Source organism: Mytilus californianus, unplaced genomic scaffold (assembly GCF_021869535.1).
Source record: "Mytilus californianus isolate M0D057914Y unplaced genomic scaffold, xbMytCali1.0.p SCAF_3, whole genome shotgun sequence".
NCBI lineage: Eukaryota > Metazoa > Mollusca > Bivalvia > Mytilida > Mytilidae > Mytilus > Mytilus californianus.
The window spans coordinates 73,349,483-73,376,911 of record NW_026262679.1 but is presented as its reverse complement, the minus strand read 5'-3'; the positions used below and the strand labels follow the sequence as shown (position 1 = coordinate 73,376,911).

Below are 27,429 nucleotides of genomic sequence, written 5' to 3'. Positions count from 1 at the left end.
TTTTATTTTTTCAGAGGGTCTATTTATGTACCATAAAATAACATTAACAATGTTGAAATCTCAACTTAGATATCATCCCCAGAATATTTACGTCAGGACAGGTAACATATGCATTGGAAAGTAAGATAATTTTTTTTTCAATTTATTAATAGTTGTCTGATAGATATTAAAATAATTTGAATATGTATTACAGATAGACGGCAGCCCAGAGAGAAGAAAAAAGTAGTCCTAGACATGGAGATGATATAATTGTTGATGCCTAGATGATGATGTAGGTATTTTTTCGTTACAATTGTACTTAAACTGTTAATAGTTGTAAGGTAATAAAATCAGTTTTCCCTGGAGAGAAACAGCTTGAAAATTTATTACAAATTAGTCCAAAATTTCTTTTTCAAATTTATACTCTAATGAAAAAAGTATACTTGTACTCCAATTTAGGATTTGAATTGAAACATGCATCACATTAATTTCTGAATTAATTATAACAGCAAATAGTCTCTTAACATTGACAATTTGGAAACCCTTTCTCTAATAGTCTCTCCTGAACGAAAGTAAAGTTTCCGATTTTCAATTTGGATATCTACATATTTAGTCGATTTTTTTTAAAAGTAATTTGGAAAATATGACTTGATTTAGATTGTTTGAGATTCAGTTGAATTTTAATCATTTTTGTTCAAAATGTATACATCAGATTGATTTGGTTAGCCACCAACTTCTGATAATTTGACACACATATTAATTTGGGAAATAATGATTATATCATTAAACCGTCTTCATTACTGATTGAAATATAGATTTAAAATGAAAATAAGTTAATGATATACAGTCAAAAAGAGCAATTGACCAATGATGATGGCTGCCATTAATGCCAGTTTTTCTTTATAGATATTTTGAAAGAAAAAAAAAATTAAAGTAGCAAATTTTTTAAGTTTTATATTTGGTTCAATATTTTTGAACTTATTTTGTTTTTGTTTCAGATACCAGCCCCAGGATATTTACGTCAGGACAGGTAACATATGCATCCGAAAGTAAGTATATTTTTTTTTTTATTTATTAATAGTTGTCTGATAGATATTAAAATAATTTGAATATGTATTACAGATAGACGGCAGCCCAGAGAGAAGAAAAAAGTAGTCCTAGACTTGGAGATGATATAATTGTTGATGCCTAGATGATGATGTACGTATTTTGTCGTTACAATTGTACTTAAACTGTTAATAGTTGTAAGGTAATAAAATCAGTTTTCCCTGGAGAAACAGCTTGAAAATTTATTACAAATTAGTCCAAAATTTCTTTTTCAAATTTATACTCTAATGAAAAAAGTATACTTGTACTCCAATTTAGGATTTGAATTGAAACATGCATCACATTAATTTCTGAATGAATTATAACAGCAAATAGTCTCTTAACATTGACAATTTGGAAACCCTTTCTCTAATAGTCTCTCCTGAACGAAAGTAAAGTTTCCGATTGTCAATTTGGATATCTACATATTTAGTCGATTTTTTTTAAAAGTAATTTGGAAAATATGACTTGATTTAGATTGTTTGAGATTCAGTTGAATTTTAATCATTTTTGTTCAAAATGTATACATCAGATTGTTTTGGTTAGCCACCAACTTCTGATAATTTGACACGCACATTAATTTGGGAAATAATGATTATATCATTAAACCGTCTTCATTACTGATTGAAATATAGATTTAAAATGAAAATAAGTTAATGATATACAGTCAAAAAGAGCAATTGACCAATGATGGTGGCTGCCATTAATGCCAGTTTTTCTTTATAGATATTTTGAAAGAAAAAAAAATTAAAGTAGCAAATTTTTTAAGTTTTATATTTGGTTCAATATTTTTGAACTTATTTTGTTTTTGTTTCAGATACCAGCCCCAGGATACTTACGTCAGGACAGGTAACATATGCATCCGAAAGTAAGTATATTTTTTTTTTATTTATTAATAGTTTTCTGATAGATATTAAAATAATTTGAATATGTATTACAGATAGACGGCAGCCCAGAGAGAAGAAAAAAGAAGTCCTAGACATGGAGATGATATAATTGTTGATGCCTAGATGATGATGTACGTATTTTGTCGTTACAATTGTACTTAAACTGTTAATAGTTGTAAGGTAATAAAATCAGTTTTCCCTGGAGAAACAGCTTGAAAATTTATTACAAATTAGTCCAAAATTTCTTTTTCAAATTTATACTCTAATGAAAAAAGTATACTTGTACTCCAATTTAGGATTTGAATTGAAACATGCATCACATTAATTTCTGAATTAATTATAACAGCAAATAGTCTCTTAACATTGACAATTTGGAAACCCTTTCTCTAATAGTCTCTCCTGAACAAAAGTAAAGTTTCCGATTGTCAATTTGGATATCTACATATTTAGTCGATTTTTTTTAAAAGTAATTTGGAAAATATGACTTGATTTAGATTGTTTGAGATTCAGTTGAATTTTAATCATTTTTGTTCAAAATGTATACATCAGATTGTTTTGGTTAGCCACCAACTTCTGATAATTTGACACGCACATTAATTTGGGAAATAATGATTATATCATTAAACCGTCTTCATTACTGATTGAAATATAGATTTAAAATGAAAATAAGTTAATGATATACAGTCAAAAAGAGCAATTGACCAATGATGATGGCTGCCATTAATGCCAGTTTTTCTTTATAGATATTTTGAAAGAAAAAAAAATTAAAGTAGCAAATTTTTTAAGTTTTATATTTGGTTCAATATTTTTGAACTTATTTTGTTTTTGTTTCAGATACCAGCCCCAGGATATTTACGTCAGGACAGGTAACATATGCATCCGAAAGTAAGTATATTTTTTTTTTATTTATTAATAGTTGTCTGATAGATATTAAAATAATTTGAATATGTATTACAGATAGACGGCAGCCCAGAGAGAAGAAAAAAGAAGTCCTAGACATGGAGATGATATAATTGTTGATGCCTAGATGATGATGTACGTATTTTGTCGTTACAATTGTACTTAAACTGTTAATAGTTGTAAGGTAATAAAATCAGTTTTCCCTGGAGAAACAGCTTGAAAATTTATTACAAATTAGTCCAAAATTTCTTTTTCAAATTTATACTCTAATGAAAAAAGTATACTTGTACTCCAATTTAGGATTTGAATTGAAACATGCATCACATTAATTTCTGAATTAATTATAACAGCAAATAGTCTCTTAACATTGACAATTTGGAAACCCTTTCTCTAATAGTCTCTCCTGAACGAAAGTAAAGTTTCCGATTGTCAATTTGGATATCTACATATTTAGTCGATTTTTTTTAAAAGTAATTTGGAAAATATGACTTGATTTAGATTGTTTGAGATTCAGTTGAATTTTAATCATTTTTGTTCAAAATGTATACATCAGATTGTTTTGGTTAACCACCAACTTCTGATAATTTGACACGCATATTAATTTGGGAAATAATGATTATATCATTAAACCGTCTTCATTACTGATTGAAATATAGATTTAAAATGAAAATAAGTTAATGATATACAGTCAAAAAGAGCAATTGACCAATGATGATGGCTGCCATTAATGCCAGTTTTTCTTTATAGATATTTTGAAAGAAAAAAAAATTAAAGTAGCAAATTTTTTAAGTTTTATATTTGGTTCAATATTTTTGAACTTATTTTGTTTTTGTTTCAGATACCAGCCCCAGGATACTTACGTCAGGACAGGTAACATATGCATCCGAAAGTAAGTATATTTTTTTTTTATTTATTAATAGTTTTCTGATAGATATTAAAATAATTTGAATATGTATTACAGATAGACGGCAGCCCAGAGAGAAGAAAAAAGAAGTCCTAGACTTGGAGATGATATAATTGTTGATGCCTAGATGATGATGTACGTATTTTGTCGTTACAATTGTACTTAAACTGTTAATAGTTGTAAGGTAATAAAATCAGTTTTCCCTGGAGAAACAGCTTGAAAATTTATTACAAATTAGTCCAAAATTTCTTTTTCAAATTTATACTCTAATGAAAAAAGTATACTTGTACTCCAATTTAGGATTTGAATTGAAACATGCATCACATTAATTTCTGAATGAATTATAACAGCAAATAGTCTCTTAACATTGACAATTTGGAAACCCTTTCTCTAATAGTCTCTCCTGAACGAAAGTAAAGTTTCCGATTGTCAATTTGGATATCTACATATTTAGTCGATTTTTTTTAAAAGTAATTTGGAAAATATGACTTGATTTAGATTGTTTGAGATTCAGTTGAATTTTAATCATTTTTGTTCAAAATGTATACATCAGATTGTTTTGGTTAGCCACCAACTTCTGATAATTTGACACGCACATTAATTTGGGAAATAATGATTATATCATTAAACCGTCTTCATTACTGATTGAAATATAGATTTAAAATGAAAATAAGTTAATGATATACAGTCAAAAAGAGCAATTGACCAATGATGATGGCTGCCATTAATGCCAGTTTTTCTTTATAGATATTTTGAAAGAAAAAAAAATTAAAGTAGCAAATTTTTTAAGTTTTATATTTGGTTCAATATTTTTGAACTTATTTTGTTTTTGTTTCAGATACCAGCCCCAGGATACTTACGTCAGGACAGGTAACATATGCATCCGAAAGTAAGTATATTTTTTTTTTATTTATTAATAGTTTTCTGATAGATATTAAAATAATTTGAATATGTATTACAGATAGACGGCAGCCCAGAGAGAAAAAAAAAGAAGTCCTAGACATGGAGATGATATAATTGTTGATGCCTAGATGATGATGTACGTATTTTGTCGTTACAATTGTACTTAAACTGTTAATAGTTGTAAGGTAATAAAATCAGTTTTCCCTGGAGAAACAGCTTGAAAATTTATTACAAATTAGTCCAAAATTTCTTTTTCAAATTTATACTCTAATGAAAAAAGTATACTTGTACTCCAATTTAGGATTTGAATTGAAACATGCATCACATTAATTTCTGAATTAATTATAACAGCAAATAGTCTCTTAACATTGACAATTTGGAAACCCTTTCTCTAATAGTCTCTCCTGAACAAAAGTAAAGTTTCCGATTGTCAATTTGGATATCTACATATTTAGTCGATTTTTTTTAAAAGTAATTTGGAAAATATGACTTGATTTAGATTGTTTGAGATTCAGTTGAATTTTAATCATTTTTGTTCAAAATGTATACATCAGATTGTTTTGGTTAGCCACCAACTTCTGATAATTTGACACGCACATTAATTTGGGAAATAATGATTATATCATTAAACCGTCTTCATTACTGATTGAAATATAGATTTAAAATGAAAATAAGTTAATGATATACAGTCAAAAAGAGCAATTGACCAATGATGATGGCTGCCATTAATGCCAGTTTTTCTTTATAGATATTTTGAAAGAAAAAAAAATTAAAGTAGCAAATTTTTTAAGTTTTATATTTGGTTCAATATTTTTGAACTTATTTTGTTTTTGTTTCAGATACCAGCCCCAGGATACTTACGTCAGGACAGGTAACATATGCATCCGAAAGTAAGTATATTTTTTTTTTATTTATTAATAGTTTTCTGATAGATATTAAAATAATTTGAATATGTATTACAGATAGACGGCAGCCCAGAGAGAAGAAAAAAGAAGTCCTAGACATGGAGATGATATAATTGTTGATGCCTAGATGATGATGTACGTATTTTGTCGTTACAATTGTACTTAAACTGTTAATAGTTGTAAGGTAATAAAATCAGTTTTCCCTGGAGAAACAGCTTGAAAATTTATTACAAATTAGTCCAAAATTTCTTTTTCAAATTTATACTCTAATGAAAAAAGTATACTTGTACTCCAATTTAGGATTTGAATTGAAACATGCATCACATTAATTTCTGAATTAATTATAACAGCAAATAGTCTCTTAACATTGACAATTTGGAAACCCTTTCTCTAATAGTCTCTCCTGAACAAAAGTAAAGTTTCCGATTGTCAATTTGGATATCTACATATTTAGTCGATTTTTTTTAAAAGTAATTTGGAAAATATGACTTGATTTAGATTGTTTGAGATTCAGTTGAATTTTAATCATTTTTGTTCAAAATGTATACATCAGATTGTTTTGGTTAGCCACCAACTTCTGATAATTTGACACGCACATTAATTTGGGAAATAATGATTATATCATTAAACCGTCTTCATTACTGATTGAAATATAGATTTAAAATGAAAATAAGTTAATGATATACAGTCAAAAAGAGCAATTGACCAATGATGATGGCTGCCATTAATGCCAGTTTTTCTTTATAGATATTTTGAAAGAAAAAAAAATTAAAGTAGCAAATTTTTTAAGTTTTATATTTGGTTCAATATTTTTGAACTTATTTTGTTTTTGTTTCAGATACCAGCCCCAGGATATTTACGTCAGGACAGGTAACATATGCATCCGAAAGTAAGTATATTTTTTTTTTTTATTTATTAATAGTTTTCTGATAGATATTAAAATAATTTGAATATGTATTACAGATAGACGGCAGCCCAGAGAGAAGAAAAAAGAAGTCCTAGACATGGAGATGATATAATTGTTGATGCCTAGATGATGATGTACGTATTTTGTCGTTACAATTGTACTTAAACTGTTAATAGTTGTAAGGTAATAAAATCAGTTTTCCCTGGAGAAACAGCTTGAAAATTTATTACAAATTAGTCCAAAATTTCTTTTTCAAATTTATACTCTAATGAAAAAAGTATACTTGTACTCCAATTTAGGATTTGAATTGAAACATGCATCACATTAATTTCTGAATTAATTATAACAGCAAATAGTCTCTTAACATTGACAATTTGGAAACCCTTTCTCTAATAGTCTCTCCTGAACGAAAGTAAAGTTTCCGATTGTCAATTTGGATATCTACATATTTAGTCGATTTTTTTTAAAAGTAATTTGGAAAATATGACTTGATTTAGATTGTTTGAGATTCAGTTGAATTTTAATCATTTTTGTTCAAAATGTATACATCAGATTGTTTTGGTTAACCACCAACTTCTGATAATTTGACACGCATATTAATTTGGGAAATAATGATTATATCATTAAACCGTCTTCATTACTGATTGAAATATAGATTTAAAATGAAAATAAGTTAATGATATACAGTCAAAAAGAGCAATTGACCAATGATGATGGCTGCCATTAATGCCAGTTTTTCTTTATAGATATTTTGAAAGAAAAAAAAATTAAAGTAGCAAATTTTTTAAGTTTTATATTTGGTTCAATATTTTTGAACTTATTTTGTTTTTGTTTCAGATACCAGCCCCAGGATATTTACATCAGGACAGGTAACATATGCATCCGAAAGTAAGTATATTTTTTTTTATTTATTAATAGTTTTCTGATAGATATTAAAATAATTTGAATATGTATTACAGATAGACGGCAGCCCAGAGAGAAGAAAAAAGAAGTCCTAGACATGGAGATGATATAATTGTTGATGCCTAGATGATGATGTACGTATTTTGTCGTTACAATTGTACTTAACTGTTAATAGTTGTAAGGTAATAAAATCAGTTTTCCCTGGAGAAACAGCTTGAAAATTTATTACAAATTAGTCCAAAATTTCTTTTTCAAATTTATACTCTAATGAAAAAAGTATACTTGTACTCCAATTTAGGATTTGAATTGAAACATGCATCACATTAATTTCTGAATTAATTATAACAGCAAATAGTCTCTTAACATTGACAATTTGGAAACCCTTTCTCTAATAGTCTCTCCTGAACGAAAGTAAAGTTTCCGATTGTCAATTTGGATATCTACATATTTAGTCGATTTTTTTTAAAAGTAATTTGGAAAATATGACTTGATTTAGATTGTTTGAGATTCAGTTGAATTTTAATCATTTTTGTTCAAAATGTATACATCAGATTGTTTTGGTTAGCCACCAACTTCTGATAATTTGACACGCACATTAATTTGGGAAATAATGATTATATCATTAAACCGTCTTCATTACTGATTGAAATATAGATTTAAAATGAAAATAAGTTAATGATATACAGTCAAAAAGAGCAATTGACCAATGATGATGGCTGCCATTAATGCCAGTTTTTCTTTATAGATATTTTGAAAGAAAAAAAAATTAAAGTAGCAAATTTTTTAAGTTTTATATTTGGTTCAATATTTTTGAACTTATTTTGTTTTTGTTTCAGATACCAGCCCCAGGATATTTACGTCAGGACAGGTAACATATGCATCCGAAAGTAAGTATATTTTTTTTTTATTTATTAATAGTTTTCTGATAGATATTAAAATAATTTGAATATGTATTACAGATAGACGGCAGCCCAGAGAGAAGAAAAAAGAAGTCCTAGACATGGAGATGATATAATTGTTGATGCCTAGATGATGATGTACGTATTTTGTCGTTACAATTGTACTTAAACTGTTAATAGTTGTAAGGTAATAAAATCAGTTTTCCCTGGAGAAACAGCTTGAAAATTTATTACAAATTAGTCCAAAATTTCTTTTTCAAATTTATACTCTAATGAAAAAAGTATACTTGTACTCCAATTTAGGATTTGAATTGAAACATGCATCACATTAATTTCTGAATTAATTATAACAGCAAATAGTCTCTTAACATTGACAATTTGGAAACCCTTTCTCTAATAGTCTCTCCTGAACGAAAGTAAAGTTTCCGATTGTCAATTTGGATATCTTCATATTAAGTCGATTTTTTTTAAAAGTAATTTGGAAAATATGACTTGATTTAGATTGTTTGAGATTCAGTTGAATTTTAATCATTTTTGTTCAAAATGTATACATCAGGGGCCAGTTTCACAAAGCTGTCTTAGGACTAAGATATGTCTTAGGATGGTCTTACGACATATCTTAGTCCTAAGTGGGTTTCACAAAGAGGTCCTAATTTAGGACATCTCTTAAAGTTGGTCATAAAGATAGGACTACACGAGAGGTGTCTTATGATGGTCTTAGGATAGTCATAAGTTTATTTTTATGAATAACACTTATTTTTTATATTAATTTTGCAAATTATGTTATAATTATTTGATTATGTAATCTCCTTGTTCTACTCGTAACAAAATCTTTATAGGTTGGGGGATTATCAACAATGATTTATCAACAATGAACATTCGATTTATTTATATCAAAAATGCACGATTTTATCCTTTAACCTTTTTATAACCGATACAGTGAAAACTTGAATTCAACTCACTTGTGCAAAGTCAAATAATCATCAGCTTATTGTTTTTTTTCTCGAATTTTTATTTGAATTTTTATATGCATATTGGTGTATTATTAATAGATTATTTATATAAATTAAACTAATGCTTTATATTAATTTTACGAAATATCTAATTCTGGAATGTTAATCAATACGTTAAGTAATTTATTGGAAAGACATAATACATTTACATGAATTTTTCCATGAATCCATGTTAATATTTAAAAATTTAAAGAACTTGCGACAGGTTTAGGATATCTTAGCTAAGATCATCCTAAGACAGCTTCGAGGCGTGGTCTGAGATATGTCCTAGGATAGTCATAAGAGGATCATAAGACATGTCCTAAGATATATCTTATGACAGGTCTAAGGATAGCTTCGTGAAACCGGCCCCAGATTGTTTTGGTTAGCCACCAACTTCTGATAATTTGACACGCACATTAATTTGGGAAATAATGATTATATCATTAAACCGTCTTCATTACTGATTGAAATATAGATTTAAAATGAAAATAAGTTAATGATATACAGTCAAAAAGAGCAATTGACCAATGATGATGGCTGCCATTAATGCCAGTTTTTCTTTATAGATATTTTGAAAGAAAAAAAAATTAAAGTAGCAAATTTTTTAAGTTTTATATTTGGTTCAATATTTTTGAACTTATTTTGTTTTTGTTTCAGATACCAGCCCCAGGATATTTACGTCAGGACAGGTAACATATGCATCCGAAAGTAAGTATATTTTTTTTTTATTTATTAATAGTTGTCTGATAGATATTAACATAATTTGAATATGTATTACAGATAGACGGCAGCCCAGAGAGAAGAAAAAAGAAGTCCTAGACATGGAGATGATATAATTGTTGATGCCTAGATGATGATGTACGTATTTTGTCGTTACAATTGTACTTAAACTGTTAATAGTTGTAAGGTAATAAAATCAGTTTTCCCTGGAGAAACAGCTTGAAAATTTATTACAAATTAGTCCAAAATTTCTTTTTCAAATTTATACTCTAATGAAAAAAGTATACTTGTACTCCAATTTAGGATTTGAATTGAAACATGCATCACATTAATTTCTGAATTAATTATAACAGCAAATAGTCTCTTAACATTGACAATTTGGAAACCCTTTCTCTAATAGTCTCTCCTGAACGAAAGTAAAGTTTCCGATTGTCAATTTGGATATCTACATATTTAGTAGATTTTTTTTAAAAGTAATTTGGAAAATATGACTTGATTTAGATTGTTTGAGATTCAGTTGAATTTTAATCATTTTTGTTCAAAATGTATACATCAGATTGTTTTGGTTAGCCACCAACTTCTGATAATTTGACACGCACATTAATTTGGGAAATAATGATTATATCATTAAACCGTCTTCATTACTGATTGAAATATAGATTTAAAATGAAAATAAGTTAATGATATACAGTCAAAAAGAGCAATTGACCAATGATGATGGCTGCCATTAATGCCAGTTTTTCTTTATAGATATTTTGAAAGAAAAAAAAATTAAAGTAGCAAATTTTTTAAGTTTTATATTTGGTTCAATATTTTTGAACTTATTTTGTTTTTGTTTCAGATACCAGCCCCAGGATATTTACGTCAGGACAGGTAACATATGCATCCGAAAGTAAGTATATTTTTTTTTTATTTATTAATAGTTTTCTGATAGATATTAAAATAATTTGAATATGTATTACAGATAGACGGCAGCCCAGAGAGAAGAAAAAAGAAGTCCTAGACATGGAGATGATATAATTGTTGATGCCTAGATGATGATGTACGTATTTTGTCGTTACAATTGTACTTAAACTGTTAATAGTTGTAAGGTAATAAAATCAGTTTTCCCTGGAGAAACAGCTTGAAAATTTATTACAAATTAGTCCAAAATTTCTTTTTCAAATTTATACTCTAATGAAAAAAGTATACTTGTACTCCAATTTAGGATTTGAATTGAAACATGCATCACATTAATTTCTGAATTAATTATAACAGCAAATAGTCTCTTAACATTGACAATTTGGAAACCCTTTCTCTAATAGTCTCTCCTGAACGAAAGTAAAGTTTCCGATTGTCAATTTGGATATCTACATATTTAGTAGATTTTTATAAAAAGTAATTTGGAAAATATGACTTGATTTAGATTGTTTGAGATTCAGTTGAATTTTAATCATTTTTGTTCAAAATGTATACATCAGATTGTTTTGGTTAGCCACCAACTTCTGATAATTTGACACGCACATTAATTTGGGAAATAATGATTATATCATTAAACCGTCTTCATTACTGATTGAAATATAGATTTAAAATGAAAATAAGTTAATGATATACAGTCAAAAAGAGCAATTGACCAATGATGATGGCTGCCATTAATGCCAGTTTTTCTTTATAGATATTTTGAAAGAAAAAAAAATTAAAGTAGCAAATTTTTTAAGTTTTATATTTGGTTCAATATTTTTGAACTTATTTTGTTTTTGTTTCAGATACCAGCCCCAGGATATTTACGTCAGGACAGGTAACATATGCATCCGAAAGTAAGTATATTTTTTTTTTATTTATTAATAGTTTTCTGATAGATATTAAAATAATTTGAATATGTATTACAGATAGACGGCAGCCCAGAGAGAAGAAAAAAGAAGTCCTAGACATGGAGATGATATAATTTTTGATGCCTAGATGATGATGTACGTATTTTGTCGTTACAATTGTACTTAAACTGTTAATAGTTGTAAGGTAATAAAATCAGTTTTCCCTGGAGAAACAGCTTGAAAATTTATTACAAATTAGTCCAAAATTTTTTTTCAAATTTATACTCTAATGAAAAAAGTATACTTGTACTCCAATTTAGGATTTGAATTGAAACATGCATCACATTAATTTCATGAATTAATTATAACAGCAAATAGTCTCTTAACATTGACAATTTGGAAACCCTTTCTCTAATAGTCTCTCCTGAACGAAAGTAAAGTTTCCGATTGTCAATTTGGATATCTACATATTTAGTCGATTTTTTTTAAAAGTAATTTGGAAAATATGACTTGATTTAGATTGTTTGAGATTCAGTTGAATTTTAATCATTTTTGTTCAAAATGTATACATCAGATTGTTTTGGTTAGCCACCAACTTCTGATAATTTGACACGCACATTAATTTGGGAAATAATGATTATATCATTAAACCGTCTTCATTACTGATTGAAATATAGATTTAAAATGAAAATAAGTTAATGATATACAGTCAAAAAGAGCAATTGACCAATGATGATGGCTGCCATTAATGCCAGTTTTTCTTTATAGATATTTTGAAAGAAAAAAAAATTAAATTAGCAAATTTTTTAAGTTTTATATTTGGTTCAATATTTTTGAACTTATTTTGTTTTTGTTTCAGATACCAGCCCCAGGATATTTACGTCAGGACAGGTAACATATGCATCCGAAAGTAAGTATATTTTTTTTTTATTTATTAATAGTTGTCTGATAGATATTAACATAATTTGAATATGTATTACAGATAGACGGCAGCCCAGAGAGAAGAAAAAAGAAGTCCTAGACATGGAGATGATATAATTGTTGATGCCTAGATGATGATGTACGTATTTTGTCGTTACAATTGTACTTAAACTGTTAATAGTTGTAAGGTAATAAAATCAGTTTTCCCTGGAGAAACAGCTTGAAAATTTATTACAAATTAGTCCAAAATTTCTTTTTCAAATTTATACTCTTATGAAAAAAGTATACTTGTACTCCAATTTAGGATTTGAATTGAAACATGCATCACATTAATTTCTGAATTAATTATAACAGCAAATAGTCTCTTAACATTGACAATTTGGAAACCCTTTCTCTAATAGTCTCTCCTGAACGAAAGTAAAGTTTCCGATTGTCAATTTGGATATCTACATATTTAGTCGATTTTTTTTAAAAGTAATTTGGAAAATATGACTTGATTTAGATTGTTTGAGATTCAGTTGAATTTTAATCATTTTTGTTCAAAATGTATACATCAGATTGTTTTGGTTAGCCACCAACTTCTGATAATTTGACACGCACATTAATTTGGGAAATAATGATTATATCATTAAACCGTCTTCATTACTGATTGAAATATAGATTTAAAATGAAAATAAGTTAATGATATACAGTCAAAAAGAGCAATTGACCAATGATGATGGCTGCCATTAATGCCAGTTTTTCTTTATAGATATTTTGAAAGAAAAAAAAATTAAAGTAGCAAATTTTTTAAGTTTTATATTTGGTTCAATATTTTTGAACTTATTTTGTTTTTGTTTCAGATACCAGCCCCAGGATATTTACGTCAGGACAGGTAACATATGCATCCGAAAGTAAGTATATTTTTTTTTTATTTATTAATAGTTGTCTGATAGATATTAAAATAATTTGAATATGTATTACAGATAGACGGCAGCCCAGAGAGAAGAAAAAAGAAGTCCTAGACATGGAGATGATATAATTGTTGATGCCTAGATGATGATGTACGTATTTTGTCGTTACAATTGTACTTAAACTGTTAATAGTTGTAAGGTAATAAAATCAGTTTTCCCTGGAGAAACAGCTTGAAAATTTATTACAAATTAGTCCAAAATTTCTTTTTCAAATTTATACTCTAATGAAAAAAGTATACTTGTACTCCAATTTAGGATTTGAATTGAAACATGCATCACATTAATTTCTGAATTAATTATAACAGCAAATAGTCTCTTAACATTGACAATTTGGAAACCCTTTCTCTAATAGTCTCTCCTGAACGAAAGTAAAGTTTCCGATTGTCAATTTGGATATCTACATATTTAGTTGATTTTTTTTAAAAGTAATTTGGAAAATATGACTTGATTTAGATTGTTTGAGATTCAGTTGAATTTTAATCATTTTTGTTCAAAATGTATACATCAGATTGTTTTGGTTAGCCACCAACTTCTGATAATTTGACACGCACATTAATTTGGGAAATAATGATTATATCATTAAACCGTCTTCATTACTGATTGAAATATAGATTTAAAATGAAAATAAGTTAATGATATACAGTCAAAAAGAGCAATTGACCAATGATGATGGCTGCCATTAATGCCAGTTTTTCTTTATAGATATTTTGAAAGAAAAAAAAATTAAAGTAGCAAATTTTTTAAGTTTTATATTTGGTTCAATATTTTTGAACTTATTTTGTTTTTGTTTCAGATACCAGCCCCAGGATATTTACGTCAGGACAGGTAACATATGCATCCGTAAGTAAGTATATTTTTTTTTTATTTATTAATAGTTGTCTGATAGATATTAAAATAATTTGAATATGTATTACAGATAGACGGCAGCCCAGAGAGAAGAAAAAAGAAGTCCTAGACATGGAGATGATATAATTGTTGATGCCTAGATGATGATGTACGTATTTTGTCTTTACAATTGTACTTAAACTGTTAATAGTTGTAAGGTAATAAAATCAGTTTTCCCTGGAGAAACAGCTTGAAAATTTATTACAAATTAGTCCAAAATTTCTCTTTCAAATTTATACTCTTATGAAAAAAGTATACTTGTACTCCAATTTAGGATTTGAATTGAAACATGCATCACATTAATTTCTGAATTAATTATAACAGCAAATAGTCTCTTAACATTGACAATTTGGAAACCCTTTTTCTAATAGTCTCTCCTGAACGAAAGTAAAGTTTCCGATTGTCAATTTGGATATCTACATATTTAGTCGATTTTTTTTAAAAGTAATTTGGAAAATATGACTTGATTTAGATTGTTTGAGATTCAGTTGAATTTTAATCATTTTTGTCAAAATGTATACATCAGATTGTTTTGGTTAGCCACCAACTTCTGATAATTTGACACGCACATTAATTTGGGAAATAATGATTATATTATTAAAAAGTCTTCAATACTGAAGTCAAATAAAGATATACCAGCAGTTATATATATAAAGATATCCTACAATCTATACACATCACAAATTCATACTTTTGTGTTTCTCTTATCAAAGCAAACTACTGTAAATTCAGAATTTATTGTGTGCATTTATTATTGCGATTTTTACATAATGGACTAACAGTAAGATTATCTTATTGAATTTCAGGAAATTCTTCATACAGATATCGGAATTGGAGTTTCTTATCATTGCAATACTCAACCTGTCGCATTATTCAGATTAATAAAACCTCGCAATAGTGTTTCTGAATTAATGGTAAATTATTTGTGCCAGAAATTATCCAACACATCACTCATTTATAATTTTTGTTTTTGTTACAAATGCAGGCCTGAGAAGTTTTAGTGGTACAGCTTGAAGATGGTTCCATTGTACATAGAAGATGAAGATGAGTTAGGATAAACCTTGTTAGGTAATGATAAAATCAGTTTCCCCTGGGAAAATTGCTTGGTTTTTTAATCACAACTGGGTTTAATATTTATAGCTTTCAAATTAATATTCTAATGATACATACTTTAATAAAAATGTATTGTTATAATCTATTTTCATGTTATTGAATTGACTAGAGAGTATAGAACTTTTCGATAGGTAACCTACTCTGTGGTAGGACATTCTAGTACTCTGCAGTCTGCGTCGTTAAGAGGTAGCCTGAAGCCCATGTCTAGTTTAAATAAGCTCGGACTAGTGAACGTACACTGCCGATAGTCCGACCGGTCTAGTGCATATCTGTGTGCACTTTTTTAATCGTTACTGTAACTGCAGAATGTCACACCATCAATAACAATAAACTGATACTCTCTTCCTTGCAAAAATACCGTAAACCAGTTTTGACGGTCTTCCTAATAACCGATTGTTCAAAATAAAAATAAAAAGCGCAAAAACGTTTTCAAAATGTCAAATTTTGGTAATCATTGATTGATTTGTGTTGCATTGACTAAATAAAATATATTCATAACAGAAAATTAAAAAAAAATGAACATTTTTGCGTCGGAAGACATTAATTCGTAACTGCCCGCTTGACATCTTGTGTATTTTAGACGATTGGTTATTAGGACGACTTGTACATGTATGTCTTAAATTCAAAGAAAAGAGTCTTGTAAACAGTTTTGAGAAGGTTTTTATTGAAGGAAAGTAGAATTTTTCATATTACATGGAGAACAAACTCTACATTTTTGACAAGTTATATACACTTCCAGATACAATAATGTAACCTCAGAATGCAGGATTTTACATCTAATATTCCAAATTTTCAAGGGGGGCATGCCCCCAAACCCCCTAGTTGGTTCGGCTCACTTCGTGATCCTCACTGCTGACACTATTTTATTTTGGTCTAGTACATATAACTTCGGGCTAGTATTTTTTTTTTCTACTAGCCCAAAGAGCTAGTGCTTCAAATAGTTTTTGGTAAGACTGACTCTGTGATGTAAGAAAGACTGAAAGAAGTAAAATCATGTAAGCTTATAGACTGTGTAATTGTCGAAAAAGTTGATTATTTTAATTTTCACCGTTTGTGGCCTAAAAGTTTATTAGCCATTCATAAGGAGCAAACTTCAAAGACCGTGACACACCTTTCAATTCAAAGGAACACAGCATGGCTCCATTTAGCTTTAGATATAGCAGCATGGCAGCCAAACAAGTTGGAACTGAAGATAGTGACCAGACAACAGAATACTCGGGGGAATAAAAATAATTTGGTTTATAAATCCAGACAATAAAATTTCTTAAATGTCCAAAAACTCAGATGAGAATTAACTGAGAGCCCAAAGGATGATGTGAAATGCCCATCTTTCCTTTGATATATCAACACTAATATGAAATGCTTCAAAGACCTGTAGAATTAACAACTAAAACTGCATATGTGCAAAAGTAATATTTAAAAAAGTTAAATTGTAAGTATGTACAAACTGTTCAAGATTCAGTTTAACTTTGGTGAACATATTTAAGAGTAGTTGAAGAAATCATGATATATATGTAACACTCCCAAACGTGTCCATCCCCCCAAACATGTCCGATTCCCCCAAACGTGTCCTTAAAATCTTAAATCGCCCAAATTTGACTGATTTCACTCCCCCAAACGTGTCCAATAATTGTTATTCGCCAAAACGTGTCCAGTTTAAAGCGCCAGAACGTCTCAAAACTATTAGCGCTTATATGTCTCCTGTGAAGTTTACGGCAATACAATGATGGGGGACACGATAGAAGACGTTGGGTTTGGGTTGGATTCTAAAAATAAATCAAAGCAGCTATCTAAGGACATCTGGAGGAAAGATATAGTAATCCACATAGTCAAATATCCAAGATATGGTACAATGTGCACAGGAACTTCTGCTTTCAAATAAACAGACACAGTGTAAGAAAAAGGATGACAAAATAAAAAGCTATTTTTACTAACAGCGGTTTTATTCATTTTTTATCAATAGAATTGTCATTGTTTTAAATTACAGATGGAGGTACTTCATAATTAAGAAATCTAATACAATTTATATTGCATGTTTTCCCAGTGCTGCACTGTTAATACAGTGGTCATTTATTAGCATTAATTTGTTCAACGCCAGTTGTTTATATTGAGCATTATTGCAAGCTTAATTTAACTATTGACCGTTGATTGCTTAATGCCAGTGGCAAATATTTCAAGCATATTTAGAGCAAACAGTTACACAGGAAAAGCAATTAACTAGTTTTGCACAGTGAAAATCATTGTTTACTTAGTGAATTATTTTGTACTAATATTCTCCAGTGATGCCTAAATATCTTTATAATGTATGCTATTGTTGCTGTATATAAAATCAGAGAAGGGGAATTATCAATTTTTATTTAACTTGGAAATCAGTCCTTCATTGCAACAGATGCAATAAATGGACTTTTTTCAAAGTTTTCACTAAGATAATTTTAAGGTTAAAATATTAGTTATCAACTACTTTGTCAAACCTTCTATTAGTTATCAATTACTTTGTCAAACCTTCATAGAATTTTATGAAAATACGACAAAAAAACATTTATTTTCCACATTCAAAGTACCAAGAAAGTTATTTTATCAGTTTGATATTTGGTTTCCAGTAACATGAATAAAATAATATATCATTTGAAAAGTTAATTCTGAGATAGATTTCACCTTCAGAGGAGGGTTGTACAACAAACAGCAAAAATGTGTCATTCAATGGGAGATAAATCATAGATTGAGAAAAAAATTAATGTTAAAACAAAATCAAAACATGTTTTTTTTTCCTGGTTTTATAGATATTAAACTGGTTTTGATGCTATGCGAAATCTGAAGTCAGAAAACTAATTTTTTGGCTGACAATTTAACACTTTAGTAAAATATATAATTTGTGTCAATTTTAATTCCTTTTTAGGTTATTACAGTGACTGTTTTCATGGATGGAGAGTAAAACTTTGTGGTCTAATACTCATAAATTAGTAGGTATATACTCTGTTGAAAACAAATTTTATTTTCATCTTAAAATAAAAATTGAGAGGAATATAATGTGCATTAGGCTTGATAGTTTTAAGAGATTGGTCAGAAGTTCTTTTTGTCTACTTTGAACCACAGGGGATATATTATATGGTTATATTCTTTGTCCAAGTGTTGTAAATGCATTAATACTAAAGGATGGTCTCTCTTTTTTTCTTTTTTTTTAACTTTTTGTCAGATATTCAGAATCCTCTTGTTTTATCCATGAAGTGCCATTACAATTTTGCCCACTTACCCCTACTTATCTTTTCATAATTTTATGACATATGGTTTAAAATCCCATGTTTAAAAATCTTATAAAATCCTTGTTATTTTTTCATAGATCTAATTTGCAATAAGATAAATAAATGGAGAATGTGTCCATATAACATGTAAAAGTGACACCATTTAAATTCAAAGCTGAACAGTGTTTTGTGGTAATTAGCATTGTGTATAAGTTTCAAAACATTTGGTTGAGGCGAACTAAAGTTAAGTAACCACTTTTGGGATGCACATACAGACAGACAAGGGTAACACTTGATGCCCCCTCAGCTTCGGTGCTGGCATAAAAAATGACCTATATGTTAACAACAAACAGAAACAAAAAATTCTTTTTAAATCACATTCTATTGCCTTCATTTTGATACTAATTTTTAAAACCTACCTCAATTAAAATATGACCAATTGCCATGATTGCCGATTGAATTCAGGCAAAATAAAAATACATATGTGGTTCCAGTTACCAGATCCACCCATGAACTTTTTTTTATTCTGTAAAATAAATTTTGAATGATCCCATTTTATGGAATGCGAATTTCAATAATTAAATTCAGATTTCTGTCATATGAATTTCCAATAAAAGTATCCACTACGGCTAAAAATGCAACAAAATTAACGAAAAACATAACATGTCCGTTATTTTACTTGCGGTAGGGGCATGTATAATACCAGAATCGGACTCCGTGAACACACCGACCCTATCTTTTTTTGAGAACGCATATATTTTAATTTGGACTTAGGCTTTTTTTATTTATATGCAGATGAAGATTTTGGATCCTTTTGGCTTGAAAAATTGTCAGGAACATGAAGAAACTGAATCTGTAATAAACATGGGTACACAAACAGGTAGATATATATCTGTATATAGTTTTCAAACAAAACATGCTTCAGCAGTGTGCAAAATTACTGTTCCATTAATGTGATGTATTATAAGGAAAGATGGGGATACTTTTAACCACAATTTAAAAGGACTAATTTCTACTAATTCTAAATGTTTATGTATGATTTTTCAAGAGATTGCAAGAAAATACATGCAAGCCCAATTACATCCTAGTCAGTGCCCATGTGTGCCCTAAAAGTACATGTACACAAATATATGCACAGCTGCATGTAATTGGGTTTGGAATGGAGCATTGCTCCAAAACATATTTTTTGTCAAATTGGTATTGAGTCTCAAGGGCCTGTATGCATAAACCACTTAAGTTAAGACATCCAGTCGTAGTACTAATTAGACAAATTTGGCTATTTGTTTTATGTATTTTTGTCATATAGCTCTTCAACTGTTTCCGTACTTATACATCCCTCGGATTTCAAATGTTTGGCTTTGAGCGTTCCTGATGAAGGTAAATCCAGAAAAGCGCTTCGGACGCATGAAATTATCAAACGTGTTGTTTTCAATTTTTTATTGTAGGACCTGTAGAAAAATCTCTCTGTTCGTAACAAATCTTAACTTAAGTAGCTTTATAAATTATGCATACAGGCCCAGGCTACTATCTGAGAATGCACTAGCTAAACTAGCCTTTTGGTCATAATATCCCAATATAAATGATTCCCTATGCAGATAATCAACATTAAACAATAAAATATATAAAAAAAACCTCTGTTTGATCTACAAATCATTAGTCTTCTTTAATGTTATAAATCAATAAATCATTTTTTCCAGACAAAATAACAACAACACTGGTTGATACAATTCTAGGAACCGGTGAAGTTAAAAGTTTTACAATATACTGAAGACTTGCAACGGAAAATCCAGGAAACAGGTTTTTTACTGAACAGTTTGAGAGAGCCAAGATGATTGTTGGATTTAAAATGCTTGGAAAATACAACCAAATGAAGACAAAAAATGCACTGCATCAACAAACAAAACAACTACTGGAACATTGGGGCATCAGTACTGAGTTCTGATTCTAAAAACAATTGTTCAAAATCTTCTACAAGTTTAAGAAGACTGTACATACATGTATATATATATATATATTTATATAAGAAAGAAAAAAAATAATGCATGTGCTTGAAACTTGTGTACATACATCATGTAATGAATAGAAAAATGAAAGAAAACAAAATGAAAACAAAATGAAAAGAAAAAAAAAAAAAAAAGAAAGAAAATTAAAAAAAAGAATAGAAAAGAGAGAAAGAAAAGAAAAGAAAAGAAAAGAAAAGAAAAGAAAAGAAAGAAAATTAAAAAAAAGAAAAGAATATTAAAAAAAAATGAAAGAAAAAGAAAAAAAAATTGAGGAGGGAGGTGGGTAATGCAGCCAAGTAATACTGTATTCGCTAATTTTCATGCACCATAACACCCACAATCGTGATAGCACTCTTAGATTTAGCTACAAATTTTGTGATTAAATAATATAACCTCATTATGCAGGAAATCTATTTTAAAAATTATCTTTACAATCATCATCTAGATCAGACCCAATATTTACGTCTTTTATCATTTTCATTGATATACATTGTAAGATACCCCATTTTTAATTTCTAAATAAAACCAAGGTGCTTATTATTATGAATACAGTACAACTTGCCAGTCACAAGCCTGGAATAAAGAGCCACATTAAAATATCAAGAATTAAGTTAGTTTAAACAGGACTGTTAACAACTTTTTTTGCCATTATATGCTTGTCACTCATATTTTTTTCGTTTCCTTTAAATTAGGTCGATATATTCAATAGCATGTTTAGTTACATGTACCTACCCTTTTTCATAGTCTCAATATACATTGCCTTCACTGTGTTTCCCATATACAAATGTACTCAAGGTAAACAAAAAATTCTGGAACAAATTGTACATTCTAGTTGTACAGCATGTGTCATACTAGTAAATAAGGGGGGTTACAAATTTTAAACTTTTAACATATATTTAAATCATGGATTTATTGTGGCTTTTAATGCAGAGTGAACCACCATATAGTTTTAATTTTAGATTTATTGTGGCTTTAAATGCTGAGTGAACCATCATATAGTTTTAATGATATTGTAGAACCAACTTGTAAAATTCAGAATTACACCGATTAATACATACGTAAAATTATGTATTGTACTAGGAATACACAAATCATATGATAACTCAATATAATTTATATGTAGTTTTTATTCTAGTCAAGACCATGCTCATTACAATAAAAATTGCTTACAAATATCTAAAATATACAAATAAATAACCTGAAACGGGACGGACAAACGAATGAACAAACGAAAGGACGTATAGACCGAAAAACGTATTGCCCCTCTACTATCGTAGGTGGGGCATAAAAATAAGTTTGTGCTGTGTTTTTCATCAAGTAGTCAGGTTTTTTGTAAGGCACTTTATATTTACATAGGACATATATCCTAAATTTTATCCTGTGACAAAATTCCCGAAACTTGAAACCTGATAAAATATATTGCTTAGTTTGTATCCGAATTTATTTTTGTTTATGTGCGAGAGGTTTCCTACGTCAGTTTTCTAATTTTTTACCTCACATGTCCCAAAGGTTCAAGTGAGCTTTTCTCCTCACTTGGCATTTGTCACCGTCCATTATCTTTTACACAAATACATGTATTCACCTCTGAAACTTCTAGGCCAAATTTGATTAATCATTATGGTGTCTAGTTTACAAAATGTGTTCGATGACCCCAACTGCCAACCAACAAGGGCAACATGGTTTAATATAGAACATAAGGATAAAGGAGAATTTGTCTATTATCTTGAAAACCACTATAGATAGAGAAGATGAAACCATTTTTTTCCCGTTATGCCTATTAGCCTGAAAACTATAATAGATAGAAAATTTATATACCAAAAATGATTAGCAAGACCAGATCCTTAAATAAGTTTACATGGTTTTATCTGTTTCTCAGGTACTATAAGCAAGAGGGTCACTATATTTGGTGTAAAGTGAACATGTCTGTCTGGCAGATTTCATCTGACCTTTACCTTGTCATGAATCTATAAAAAGACCACATCAAAAGATCAATGTAAAAATAAAAACTTAATTTCCCCCTTCGTATTCTGAACGTAGAAAATATTTGATGATTATAAGCATTGTGTATAAGTTTCATAACATTTGGTTGAGAAAACTAAAGTTTAATATTAGAGAACGGAAACGAAAAATTCAGCAATTTTTATGTTTATAAAGGGGCATAACTCAAGAATGGTAAAAATGATGCCACCATCCAGTATGCATTGTCTTGGTGGACCAAATTCTTGATGACTTTTATCTTTGGTTATTTTCAGGTCCAGGTCAGTACTGTGACATTGGCTAAATGAAATTTACTAGCACACTTCATGAATTTGATATGGGTTATCAAATACCTGCATGTTGTTATGAATGATCACATGAAATTGTATCAAATTGCCAATGGAAGCAGTCACATGTCAAACTGTATATTATAATAGAATCGTCAAACAAAAATAAAAAAGTCTTGAGCAGACCAATGATACATGTGTCCAAAGACCCCCCCCCCCCCCCTTGCCCCCTTTTGGAATTTTTGCCTGTTTTTCAAACCCATAAAAAAATTAAAGGCAAAAAGTAGACAAATTAAAAAAACTCATATTTCATAAGATACAAATTAATTTTGACAAAAAGCCGGTTTTCAGGCAAAAATTGTGGTTATTTTTTTTCTTCAAAGAAAAAAAATTAAAAATAGCAGAAATTGAAAATGCTGGTTTAAAGACAGGAAGACTGTGGGATCTAAACTCCAAACATTTGTTACAAATGAATTGCATAAGAATTATAAGAATTGAAGTTATCAATAAAAACTCCATAAAAATACAATAATGAGAGAAGGTTCTCAGGTACTTAGGAAGGGAAAGCCTGTCAGGCTCCACTAGTACTAACCTTTGTAGTGTTCTAAAAAAAAGTAGTGTTAGTAAAATTTCTAGTCTGTTTAAGACAACAATATGTCTCGTGTCATTTTTGAGAAGAAGAAAAACTTTGAGCTAGAACACTATTATTTTAGCATTTGTCAATATTTGCCTAGGTTATGATAATATGTTGTGTTTTTTTTTTTGAAGGTACAAATGCCATTTATTAAGAAGAAATCTTTCGTGCCATGCTGTTAATTACACTTATATTACAAAGACAAATTAGATGGAGGATATAACGAAACAGCAGAAACAGAATATTTTCCAAGAGCAAATGTAATAGCTGAGGATATTTCAGATGATGAATCATTCTTTGCTTGTCCTGAGTGAAATTGCATAAAGGTTTACACAAAAACCTCACGTCTTAGAAAAATATCATATATGCATAGGCAAGGGTGTATTTGCCAACAAAGAAAATAGTAACTACATAGTGAAACTTCTCTAGACTAAGACATGTGTCATGAGCACAAAGGTTTCTCTACAATCAGTTTTGTCAACAAATTTGAATATTGCAGAATGATGGTCTTTTACAGTTTCTATTAGCCATTGAAACGTTTTAATAGTAGGGCTATGGAATTTTTACATGATATATACATAGAATGCAGTGCTACAGAAAAAAGACCAATTTTTAATCAAACCTTTAATAATTTCAACTATTGAGGAACTAGAGGTCCAGCTGAGTCATCATTAGTTAAAATTGAGAATTTGAATATAGTTGATGACAAAGATTTGCAAAGCAAAATGTCAAGTGATGACATACTGGTACATGCTGTTTCTACAGACTTGGCAACATATATTACATACAGATAGCATAGACATTTCAACTTAATATTGATTCTTGTTGCAAAAACAGTAGTGTAACAACAAAAAAATGCCACCGTCATTGATTAGTCAATTTAGTGTTTTACTTTCCTGTATTATAATTCCCTTGATACATGTATTTTGAATAAATATAAAACGAAAATGATTGAAACATGTTATTTTATGTACATAAGAATCTGACAGTTAAAGTCTAAATGAAGTTAAAAATTGCTAAGGGGTCATTTTGAACTTGCTGTGATCTTTTTGTAAATGTTGAAAGCATCACTGTGACTTTTAGAGGAATAACAGTAACAATAGCTCTGTTAATTTGCTGGGATTTTATCAAGTAAATATCATAAATATATACAACATATCCCTCCTTTTTAATTTAGATATATATATTAATTGGTGATTTGATAAATTTTCTGTACATGTCTTATTCCATTGGAAAGATTCATACGCATATCCACAGTAGTGACCCAACCATATCCCCTAAGCGTTCTTCTTTTAATAAATTATTTAACAGGCCAGTAGGGCTAGCTTGACCTGTAATTATTGGCTGTGCTGAATCCATTTGATCCTTTTGTAAAGAGACTTATTATACCCATGCTATTGATAGCTGGGGGATATATAATATTCATAATGTCGGTCGGTCTGTCCGTCCGTCTGTTTGTAATATATCTACAATCCTTAAGTCCTCTCAAAGAACAGAATATATTTAAATCCAACTAACTAATGATATGACATATGTCTTGTGGGGGTTGTGAAATTGTGCACCATATGTTTTTTTCCCATTGAGGGTATATGGGGGAAACTTTGGACCAAAAAAGGAGAAAATCACTATTGGTGTAGTGTAACTACCTGCAGTCCGCAACTCCTCCGCAACCACTAAAGGGTTTAATGTGAAAGTTGTATGAGATACTAATTAAATATTTTAGCTTTATTAAACTAGTAAGTCATATATTTATTTTCCAAATATTAATATCCTGACTTATTTTACATAAATTCATTTTTAAATTGTCATCCTGCCTTTTTTTTTACTCAAAACTCCTGTCCTACCTTTTGTTTCAAATTGCATCCTAGCACCCCCCCCCCCCCCCCCCCTGTTCAGGGTTCGACATGTAATTGTTAAATGTGTTACCTTTGTTAAATAAAGAATTTTATTATTATTATTATTTATAAATAGGGTTTAAGAACGACAACTCTTAAGATAAATTACGGTGGTTTCTATTTTGATACCACAAAACTCTTCACGAAAAACAACGATTTAACTTTCATTTATCATTCGAAGAAACAATAAATTATGAAACTGGATACCTGGTAGTCCAAATAATTATATCGCCTTGCAAGGCTATTTTATTTTTTGCTTTGACGGCGTCACAGCGTAAAAATAAAATAGCCTTGCAAGACGTCATAATTATTTGAACTTTAGGTAGCAATACACAGTTAGTAGAAAAATTTAAAATTGACACTCATAATTTTTAACCACCCTCTTTCCCTTGCTTTCTAACAAATAAGGCTTTATGTTTGTGTTATGCATGTGCATATATATGGAATCAGCATCTTCCAAAGATTTGATTTCCAATAGTTATAATGGTGAATTTGGTGTAACCATGGAAACAATCTGCATTTATTTGATACAAAATATTGCATAAAGGGGAGTAAAAATGTCCCAAAAGTCCCCAAAATTTGGTTCAAAGGAGAATTTCAATCCATTAAAGTGATACCTTTCCTGAAACCATAGACATTTATCTATCAAGAGGTCCAAAAAAAAAATCATGTGTATTTCTGCTCATTTTTCCATATTTTGAATTGAAAAGTTTGAGGTTGAAAAACACTACAATAATTTCTGGGTCTATGGGCAGTAAGGATGTGAAAATATGGAATGTCAAACAGAAAAATGGCCTATAAAACATGCAAAAACAATCTTGATATTCATATAAACCCACTTGGAAAGCTACATTATTCTTCAACCATCTAAAAATAAATTTTATTGTACAAAAACTTTCATATTTAAAAAATTCACCATGGCAAAATGCGGAACTAAACTTCTAACTGTGTATTGCTACCTTACACCGTGACTATACGGTAGTGTTTATAATTTTGATAATATTTTGTAGATAACATAAAGATGATGAGCACAATATTGGTGTTTCTTTGGAAAATGCGGTAACATTGCCAATAGGACTGAATGTGGCATTAAACACCAAAAATTCAATCAACAAATCTGCTGTGTGTAAATGTTCAATTTTTGTGTGTATTAGATCTAATTTTTTTTTCCATCTGCGCAAGACGTCAAAAAAAAAAAAAATGGCTGGATTGCTTTTTGTACTTGTTATTTAAAACAAAATTAAAAACACTAAAACGAAAACCGAAATTAACCCGTTTGAAATGGACGGCCTAAAAATGTCAAAGAAAATTTAGTGTAAACCGATACCCAGTTATATGTTGAAATTGGAAGCGATAAAACAAAAGCAACTTAAAGTATAAAAAGTACACCAAATGCATTCGTGGTCCATAGTACTTCTTTGCAGAAAACATTGAACCATGTATATTTAGGAAAAAAATTACTTTTTTTTTTTATCTTGTCTCTACATAATGAGTGTATTGAAGAGCCAATCTGCCAGAAAACAATGCAAAAGGTTCCAAATGCAATGTTGTCATATTGACCTGAAATTTTGCTTACATGATACCTTCATAGCAACTACTTTCTGTGCAAAATATTTAAAAAAAATATTCAATGTTATTATGTTACTCTCTGTATGGAGCTCCATCTATAAATAGCCATTTATGGTCAAAGATGAAAAATAGCCAATTTCAGCAGTTTTAAATTGAAAATTACCAGTGTTTAGCA

General features: G+C 29.2%; 1 long non-coding RNA gene across 12 annotated transcripts in view; it reads left to right on the top strand.

Annotated features, from left to right (window-relative positions):
* The first annotated feature begins 4,715 nt into the window (after positions 1–4,715).
* LOC127735048 (uncharacterized) overlaps positions 4,716–27,429 on the top strand; it is a 113,833-nt gene continuing 91,119 nt past the window's right edge. For 2 of the 12 annotated variants that reach the window (XR_007997979.1, XR_007997972.1), the window contains exons 1-2: positions 4,716–4,795; positions 15,523–15,605. This is a non-coding gene — a long non-coding RNA (uncharacterized LOC127735048). Of the gene's footprint in view, positions 4,796–11,739; positions 11,935–15,522; positions 15,606–18,546; positions 18,611–19,684; positions 19,770–20,586; positions 20,901–27,429 lie in introns of those variants that run through there. The other 10 variants (XR_007997968.1, XR_007997970.1, XR_007997966.1 and 7 more) reach the window with 9 other exon arrangements.